The sequence below is a fragment of the Clarias gariepinus genome, chromosome 2, assembly GCF_024256425.1.
Source record: "Clarias gariepinus isolate MV-2021 ecotype Netherlands chromosome 2, CGAR_prim_01v2, whole genome shotgun sequence".
Lineage (NCBI taxonomy): Eukaryota > Metazoa > Chordata > Actinopteri > Siluriformes > Clariidae > Clarias > Clarias gariepinus.
Window position 1 is genome coordinate 32,501,925 of NC_071101.1, and position 10,576 is coordinate 32,512,500.

The window sequence follows — 10,576 nt, forward strand, 5'->3', positions numbered from 1 at the left end:
GATGATCAATGATGAGTACACAGATAATGCTGTTTAATCAGTGCCTACCTCCGAGAGTGTAGGGGCAAAGGCAGGTCTGTAAAAAAATATTGCAACAGTAGTCTTTTGTTTTGCTGCACCAGTGCCTCTGACCTTGAGCTGGTGATAAAAAAAAAATCAATCAGTTGTAGCACCTTTGGGGTTGTGCATTTGCACTTCACGGTATGGCATGTGAGGGGCGAGGGAGTTGCAATGGCTTATTTTGTGAGGCAATCCAAAGTGGACTGTGATAAGACGAGTGCCATGGAAAACTGGCCTCCCTCTCCAGCATGTTGCATGTCTATGGTTACATACTGTACTCCCACAGAGAACGGGGTGACCAAAACTGTACATAATGCATGATATTGAACAACGTTATGTGTTGGCGGTGTGACAGAAAGACATGACAACATATTTAAGTGGTGTGGTTAGAATGTACTACACTAGCTATACTAGGTATCGTTGTATTGTTTTAATGATGTACATACGATAAAAGCTATAAAATATGATAAGGTAAGACTAACACAGCAACTCATTCTTCCATTTTCAGGAATGCATTTTAAGAATGACCTCAGCACAAAAAAAAACAAAAAAAAACACAAGGCCTATGGTAATAAAATAACCCGTGTAATCAGGAAACCACCCGACTGAGCAATCCTGAGACACTTGCAGCACTGTGGTATGTGGGTTCTGCCACCTACTGGGCAAATAGGTATGATCACGACACCATTTTCACTCTAACCACAAGAAGGTATGTAAACACCTTACTATCACACCTATGTATGTTCCATTCCCAAACTGTTACCACACAGTTGTATGAAATGTCCTTGTATACTGGAGCATTCCAATATCCCTTCACTAAACAAAGGGGCCCGAACCAGTTCCAGCATCACTGTACCTCTGTGCACAAAGACAGCTCCATGAAGGTATGCTTTGCATTGGTCTGCATTATAACACAATTAATTCTCCATCCACAGAGGTTTCATTTTGGCAGAATTGTTTTCTGGGGAATCAAGGTGTCAGACACTGCACATCAGACCAAGACAGACTTTGGATCTTTTACCAGTACATTTTTTGTTACATCAAACAGAAACAGAGAACCAGAACACAGGATCCCACAGATCACTAGCTGGTGTGAGTTATGCAATGGATTATGTTTGGAAAGAATCCAGTCTGAAACAGATGGGAATTGTATTAAAAATCACCAAAGCTCGCTCCAAGTCCGGAGCCTTTTGTATAAACATTAGAGATTAGAGTTGCCTGTACTAGTGGAATATGAGTACAAGATTAGCTGATACTGTATCCCGCCTTCTGTTTGAGTTCAGTTGGTGATACGATCAAGTCTGCTGAAAGAGAAAATCCTATTAAAATCCATATTCAGATATTTTATTTTTTTGGATCTAAGGTAATAACTAAGTTGTCTCCAGTTGGAAAAAAATAAAAGTGAAAAACTGTAGAACCACTTTGTGATCTTCTGAGACTGAAGCACAGCCCAAGCTCCAGGAGGGAGTGAGAGAGAGAGAGCGAGTGAGAGAGAGAGAGAGAGAGAGGGAATTGTTTATTGCCTCCAGCTGTATGTTTTGTGAAGAGCTTCTGGGTTGTCTTTACTAACCATCCCTGATGTAGCTCCAAGTCCAAGATGTGCACATGGACAATCTGTCTGTAAACATGTAATACACACTCTAGACCAGCTGAATAAGTAAGATATGCCTTTTATTTATAGTCATCAACTGTCATGCATCTCATCCTATCATAGTTTATCATCATAATTCCTCTGATGAGCAGTGCTGTAACTGTTATTTAAACATCTTTTATTGAACATTTATTCTACAAGATGCATTTACTGAATTATTTAATAAAACTTTTAAATCTTACATGTAGTACATTATACTTGATAATTACACTAAAGGCATTAGTGAGTAGGAACTGAGAAAAAAATATAATAATAATAATAATAATAATAACAATAATAATAATAACAATAATAATAATAAAAACTTAAATGTGCCAAACTATTACACTTTTATACATTGTAAATTGTAAACAATTTTATACATTGTAAATAATAGTTCATGATGAGTCATTTCATCTTTTTTCACAGGCCAGTTAAGTTCAGTTCAGCCGTGCTTTATTGGCATACATGTTTAAAAATTATAATAAAAATACAAACAAAATGAAATAACAATGACATTGTTGCCAAAGCAATTTTTTACATTGTAAATAACATTTATTAACATTCATAAATTATTAACCTATTAAATATGAATAAAAAAACATAGTGAATAAACAACAGCAACAAGCAAACAAAGCATCAATATTAACAATATTAACAGTCTCTTGTCTATGTGACAACAGTGGCCCCTAGTGGAAACAAAAAAACCTACACCGCTACATGTATAAATCTTTAAGACACTTTAATCACTTTAAGACACTAGATGTCGCCAGATGCTGCTAAATTTTCGTGTACATGAGCAGCAGGTACACTATAATAGAACATTACAGAAATAGCCTAAACATAAGCCAAAAACACATAATAATAATCACAGTGCCTTTTATTGAAGTACAGAACTATTACAGCAAGTATAAACCTGCTTTTATACCTGTAATGCAAATCACAAACAATCAATCATGGCAAATCTTTTGATGTTACTTATATTGATTTTTGTTTCTCTGTGCTATTAAATATCCTAATTAATATTTAGGCTTTAATTTATTTTTAAGCACATCATTGTATCTTCCTGTCTCTGTCTTTGTCAGTATTTGTCTTTATAAGAATAGAAAGTATTTTAGTGCTCAGTATTAATAGCCCAGTGGTGTGTCTTCACTGCATATATTACTATGATAACAGTTCCACTGATTACTGCCTGTGCATCTGCAGATGTTCAGGCCATGCATAAACAACAAACATGGCATAATATACACGTTTCATTGTAGCTCTAAACAAATATCAGTCTACAGCTTAGCACCAGGTATTGTCTTGCTGTATGCTAATCATATAAATCTGCAAAATGAAATGATGCTATTTTAAGTGTCTTGTTTCATCATGTTTGTGTCAGCATTCTTGCCTGCCTCTGTGTGTGTGTGCGGGTGTGTGTGAATGTGTGTGATGTGTGTGCACATGCGCAAATCAATGAACCACAGATTCTCAGACTCCATTACATCACCTGATCTGATGCTTTGCAGCAGGACAGTGTGTTCCACTGCAACACACATGTATGGGATAACACAGACAGGCTGCATTTCAGATGATTACAGGATCCCTTTGACCCTGATGCTTCTGAAGATTCCTTCTGGATCCTTATTGCAGGATTGTCTCTTGCATGCATATGCGATTTACTTGGCCAGCACCGATACTGAAAGCACAAAGGTCCAGCATAATTCTCCCCTAAGCTATAAGAGAAGAATGACTGGCCCCGTTTCCCTCCTGTCCATTCATGCATTTACACACGGTCCACATTGGCCTTCTGCACTCCCCCTGATCACTGAGGCCGTGGGAGTTTCCCATGCAGGATGACAAGAAACGTCATCACAGAGTTAAAAATAGTTGGAATCATGTATGCATGCATGTAGAGTGAGTTTTGCTGTATGAAGAAATAAAAGTTAGAGCAATTACTTTTAAACCATAGAGTAAGGGGAATAAACTTTTATTATTATTATTATTATTATTATTATTATTATTTACCATATGACATCTTACCATCATACTCATACAGTATGTCGTTCTTAAAGGTCCCATTTCAGATTTCTTTACTGTTATAACAATCTTCCAAAAAGGCCAACATTACTCAGTTCTTCAAAACCTTTAACTTAATGTACGTGCTCAACCTTTTGGTAGAGCGACATTTTAAATTACCGTATCCTACTGAAAAATGTAGCAAACTTAACAAGATTGAGCCATCTCTACCATTTGGTTGAGGTATGCTTTGTTAAAAATATCCACTAGATGTTGCTATGCCTTAGGCTCGATTTCCATCTCTGTGAGTATAGAGTTTGCATGTTCTCCCCATGCTTGGTGGGTTTCCTCTAGGTACTCTGGTTTCCTCCCATCGACCAAAGACATGCAGATTAGGCTAACTGCTATTCCCAAATTGCCTGGAGTGTGTGAACGAGTGTGTGTGCCCTGTGATAGATTGGCACCCCGTCCAAGTCTAAGTCCTCATGCCCTCATGCCCTAAGTCTCCTGGGACAGGCTTCAGGTCCCCCCACAACCCTGAATACAAGATAAAACGATATAGACGATCAGAGAGAGAGAGAGAGAGAGAGAGAAATGTACCAATAATTATACCATGAAGTGCCTTCTCAACCAACTGGAAGATATCTACACGACAAAGCAAGAAATATTTTTTGTTATGATTATTGCTTTAATGATTTAGGGGAAAAAATGCAAAAAAAAAACTGTCATTGTTTTTTTTCTTAGTGATAATGTTAAAGGCTTCATTTATAAGCTGCTAATATGTTAAAGTGTGCAAAAACCAATACTGTAAACCAAACACGCACAAATGTGTTGCATGGAAAATATATATACTGTATTATTTTAGACGATGTGAAAGCAACAGACTTTAAACAAGTCTACTAAATAAAAGAAGGTTTAAGAGTCACATCTTCTGCCTCCTTCCTCAGTCTATCTCAGTCTCTCCATGGGTCCCTCTTTGTCCCTGTTAATTCACTGCTCTGTTGTTTCCTCCTCGTACAGAGGTTTTTCCGGCATACATGCTGCCTAGCACGCACTACTCCACACTCTCACAATTCTACCCCCTAATAATGATAAATATACACACATATGCACGTACGCACATGCCCTTGACTGACAGGTTAATAACCAGGTTGCAAAGTTGCTGAATAGCTGTACTAGTCTTAGTGATTAAAAAAAAACAATTTTTAATCACTATCTGGAATCACTATATATCACTATATATATATATATATGAAATATGTATGACATTTATTGAAAATAAATGTTTAGGCAATGGCATCATCACAAGCATGGCTGACTGGAAACCTTCTGCCTGGACCAGAACAACAGCTGGAGTCTTGGACTTGACCCCAAACCACCCGCCCTTGAGCCAGAGATAATGGTAACATCTTGTTAACAGCATTGTTTCCTCTCATTCCACCAGCTACAGCTTTAACTATGGCCCTGAACTGGCTCTGTTGAAGAGAAGCTCCTTGTTTTGCCCAAACTCAGTCATGCACATATTGTCTCACCACGGTGAGTATGACAAGAATTCCCGCTCCTCAGCATGAATCTGCTCTTCTCTAAACCCTCCTGTTATACTGTTCTGCCTAGAAGGATTATTTGGTTTGAGCAAGTTTGAGGTTCACAAAGAATTGTGCAATGCATTTGAAATAGCCGTCCCTAAAGACCCAAAAGAGAGCAATTTTTTATGATACAGCACATGGCAAGGCTTGTTTTATCAAAGGTTCCACTGAGTAGGAAAGAAGGACATTATCATAGCCTATCATCTTGACTTTATATCCGGAATAGCAAGTGTATTGAACATGAAATGATTACCGAGTTCAGAAATAATGACGCTCTTTCCATGCTGCCTGGTTGCCCCGAGGTCCATTTTAGTCACTCAACAAACAACAGAACAAAAACGGAAGCTATCAGTCAACGGGGCTGAAATGGAATTGGAGAGAAACATGCAGAGATAAAGTAAGAAAAACATGCATACTGTCCAACCACACACACATTTCCAGTGAAGGAGTCAGTCCAGTTATAGAGGAAAGGAATCAACAAACACAGTAAACAATAAGCGCTGTCATCGTGGGAACGTAAGCATAGGAAACGGAACCTTGCTTTTTTGTTTCACAGGGTTTCCAGGTCCACCAGCATGACTGTGTCATAGAGACTCATGGGGTCCCACACCCTGCCTCAGCATTGTGGCGCGTTTGTGCGTATGTGTATGTGTGCATATGTGTGTGTGTGAACCATCCACATTGTTCCTCAGCTTCCCCACATCTTTCTTCTGGCCTCTGTGCTGGTTTGTAATGTTTTCGGGTGGAAGTGCTCTGGGTCCTGCTCACGCTGTTGTTCCCATGACCTCTTGCCCTTCTGCTAAACTCTTTGGCCACAGAGGACCTGGCCTTTTACTTTTTTTCTTACTACACTTCTCCGGCACAGGATTCACACACACACACACACACACACACACACACACACACAAAGCTAAATTACACCCACCATGTAAGAAGGCTGCTTGTTGTTGCTGTTTTAGTATTAGTAAGTCCAGTATAAATATAGACGTGACCATGCTGGGAAAGATTAAAATTAGGAAACAATATATCAGGATACAAGTGCTTTCTCTGAGATTCAATCTACCATTTTTTTTTTTAGCCCAGTGAGAGTACAGGGAATCAGTTTGGTGTCGTCACTAATATTTATACCACAATAGGCCTAATTTGTTCTATTTATTCTTTTACTAAAAAGGGATATAGAGACACAAAGTCATACATGCAAACATGAACTACACACCCAAAAAAATAAAAGAAGCCGGCATTTGAAAAAGTTTATTGGACTGCATCAAGCGATGAAAACAACTAAGGAGATTAGAAAAGACTGGAAATGGGTTAAGAACCCTTTACGTTATGAACACCTGGAAGCATTGTGCTGAACCGTTAGCTTTGTGAAAGAAATCACTCACTCATTGTCTATACCGCTTTATCCTGTATTCAGGGTCACAGGAGGCCTGGAGCCTATTTCAAAAAACTTGGGGCACAAGGAGGGGTACTCCCTGGACAGGGGGTGTCAATCCATCGCAGGGCACACACACACACTTATTCACACACTACAGGCAAATTAACCTAATCTGCAGGTAGAAACCCACCAAGCATGGGGAGAACATGCAAACTCCATGCACACAGAGACGGGGACATGAGCCTGGCCGGGAACCGAACCCAGACCCTGGAGGTGCAAGGCGATAGTGCTAACCACTACAGCACCGTGCTGCATTGTGGAAAAACAATCAATAGCTATGTTTATTATTTAAAGTAAAAGCATTTCCATATGCACACAATGTCATGAGAACAGGACTGGGACTAAACAGCTGGGTGGCCATAAGAAATCCAGTTGTTGGTGAAACTAATCAGAAAAAAAGGCTTAAATTTGTTAGGGAGCATAAAGATTGGATTTTTATGGAGCAAAGGAAAGGAGTCATGTGGTCTGATGAGTGGAGATTGACCCTATTCTAGAGCAATGTTTGCACCAGGGGAGGAAGGGAAGCACATGAATTTTCTTTTGATTCTGTAAACCTGCAACTAGTACAGTACAACTGTTAAAAGCACTATACAAATACAATAAAATTAAATTGAATTGAAGTGAATTGAATTGAATTGAATTGAAGTGATGCATCCATCATCCAGAGTACTATAGGGGCAGTGTTATAACCTGGGGTCGCTTCAGTTGGTCAAGTCAAAACTCAGCAAAGTCAGCTGGTAATCTCTGAATGTACTGAATGAGCAGGTTATCACATCAATGTTTTTCTTCACAGGGCATATTCCAGGACTTAAATGGTGAAAAAGGTTCTGGTTCTGAGAGCATAAGGAATCATATTCACACATGAACTGACCACCACATTGTGTGCTGTAATCAATTAAAGGTGAATAAATGAAATCTTAGTATATGCAACTTTTTATTTTTTATTTATTTTTTGTGCCAGGCAGTGTATACTACTAGTACAGTGAAAAATTGTTAGTGCTTTTTTTATTTCCTTATTTCCCTTAGATGCTGATATGATGTATTTGACTGATGTACTGTTCTGTTGTTTGTTTAGTGATTAAAATGGACCTGGGGGCAAACCGGCAGTATTAAAAGAAAGTCAGTAATTCTGAAGAAATCATTTCAATGTTCAAAAAACTTGTTATTCAGGCTATTAAACCAAGACACCATGCTCTCTGTGTTATGTTTTTCAGTCATGGAAAGTCTTGAACTAATTTCGCCACACAAACATTCTATGTCCAGAAAGCTGATCGTGCGGCAATCAATGTAGAGGGAGTGTGATAGTGGGATCGCATGAACACAGTTAACATGCAAGGGCACTTTAGTGAAACCTAATATCTGACCCATGGGCAGAGTGGCAGACAATCGCAGGTGTGAGAGCTAATCTACCATGACAGAACATCTTGACTGTCTCCTGCATGTCCTATAGAATTTTTATTTAGTTCCACAAAAGTCTATAGACCTTCAGTAAGACTCATGCTTTGAGATGCAGTACATGTTCTATAAAAATGTACATTGTGATAGAACTCTACAGAACTACTGCTTCAAGATGTATGTTCTATAGATTTTTAATTCTGTTCTGTCCTTCTCTGTAGCTCTGCAGGACTCCACACTTGGAGATGCATGTTTTATAGAGCTTCTGCTATGACAGTGACTTATTTTTTTTTTTTTATTAATGTATTTTATGAAATAGTTTTTAAATATAAGATTATTACTGTTATAAAATATCCATCATCTTGTCCTTGATCGATCTTTAATGGATCATAATTTAGACTAAAAAAACAACAAAACCATGCTGAGTAACATATGATAGCAGGAGGCCGGTTTTCAAATTTGGTATCAAGTAAATTTTTCACATGCATTCTATTCCTTTTAGAGAGGTATCTAGTGTAAAAGTAGATCCTGTGCTGTGTCAAATTATTCACTTCTATAAACATGGAAGCATCTAATAGAAGGCACTTGAGTACAGATTTTAAAGTTTACATTTTTTATTTACCATAATATTAAAAAGTACAAAGTAAAGTTTAACTCTCACTCATCGTCTATATCCACTTAATTCTGTATTCATGGTCGCGGGGAGCCTGGAGCCTAACCCAGGAGATCCCGGGTACATTCTGGACAGGGTGCAAATACATTGCAGTGCACACACACTTATTCATTTGGGAACACCAATTAGCTCAAACTCAATGCACACAGATGGAGAAATCGAACCTGGATGGGAATCGAACCCAGACTCTGGCGGTGCAAGTGGACAGTGCAAATCACTAAGCCACCATGATGCCAAACGTTTAACTGATTAAATTACATTTTCATGTGAATGGTTAATGCTTATCTCCTTGTTTTTGTTTTTTATTTGTTTTGATGTTTTCATCATGATAACTAATTCAGTTGTCTGTGGATTATGATAAAAAAAAGTCACTTTTAGTAAAGTGATGTTAAAAAGAAAAGTCAAGGTAAGTCATTACAAATTATCCATTGAGGGTGTTAATGGCATGAGCCCTGTTAGTATTATAAGTGAGTGTGTCTCATGCATCCTCCAGCCATGGAAACTTTGTACAGTATTACTGCTAGCTAATCAGCTTAACATTTTACTTACTTGAACTTGGGGCTTAAACCTAAATCTTAAATCTTGAATCTGCCCAAATCTGTAGTTTGCATCATTGTTGATGTTTGTACTTGTTGTTCTTGATGCACATGGTATACGTGTACCACCTGACAATAGCACTCAGTGCTGGATGACATCTGATTACACCTATGCAACACAGAGAGAGAGAGAGACTCACATCAGTCACCACAAAGAATAAAAGTTTGCATGACAAGCTTTTTTAACCTCTGCCCTTTATACAGACAACACACTTGAATGTCCTTTTGGCACAATGTTTTTAACTCTGTACTTAGTAAGTCAGCCACAGGCCACACCACAGTTAATTCAGCTTTTGGGAGGGACTCCAAAATATTTCGAAATGAAACAGCCCTGGTGGCGTCAGTGAAATTCCAGGTAGTGATCAGAGTCAGTCAGTCTGCTGCAGGGACGAGCTCTGATCTCTGCTCACTTTCTGTTTGCTGTGATTACCTGACGCTGTAAATATACATTTCCTGGACATTAGGGTGAGCCAGAGGGGAAGAGATACAATGGGTCCTTTAATTAGATCAAAACCAAGAATCGTAGTGTGAGGGAAGACAATGAGTTCATCATCACAGGCCAAGTCAATTGTGTTTTGTTCATAAGATCATCCACATTCCACATATTTAGTATATATTAATATGAGGAATACTAAAGGGATATCTCCTCAATCTGTCACAGCCTTCTGTGTACCTTCTTAATTAGACATTCGTCTCTGAGCTTTCAGCTGTGTCTGGGAAGAACATGCACATCTCTGCCTCTTGAGTCCAATTACATTTGCTTTGTTCTTCACCTAGCACTACTGAATATTTTATCTGCATGGGTTGGATGTGGCGCTGAAATCAGGCCAAGGATTGTCTTTCCTAAGCCAGGGAGCAGCATGCCACAAGCCAAGGTCATGCATGTGTACAGGGTGCAGTAGAACGGCCGTGTGAGGTTGCTCCTGCTTTGTATTAGATGACCAGATCTGCATATGAAGGTTGTTTTGCACGAATGTGAAAATACTTAAAACACATTTTTAATTCCAATCATGGGTGACTTTATTTTACATTTTTGCACACAGGGAGGCAGATTGCACTTTACTTTCCTCCAAGAAATGTTGGTAGATGCAGAGAAATCAGGGTGCACTATTTAAGGGATGAAATGGAAAATAAAATAAAAAAAGAAGTGAAATTAAAAAAATAGATGGAGAAGTGGAGAAGAAGGACTAAACAGAC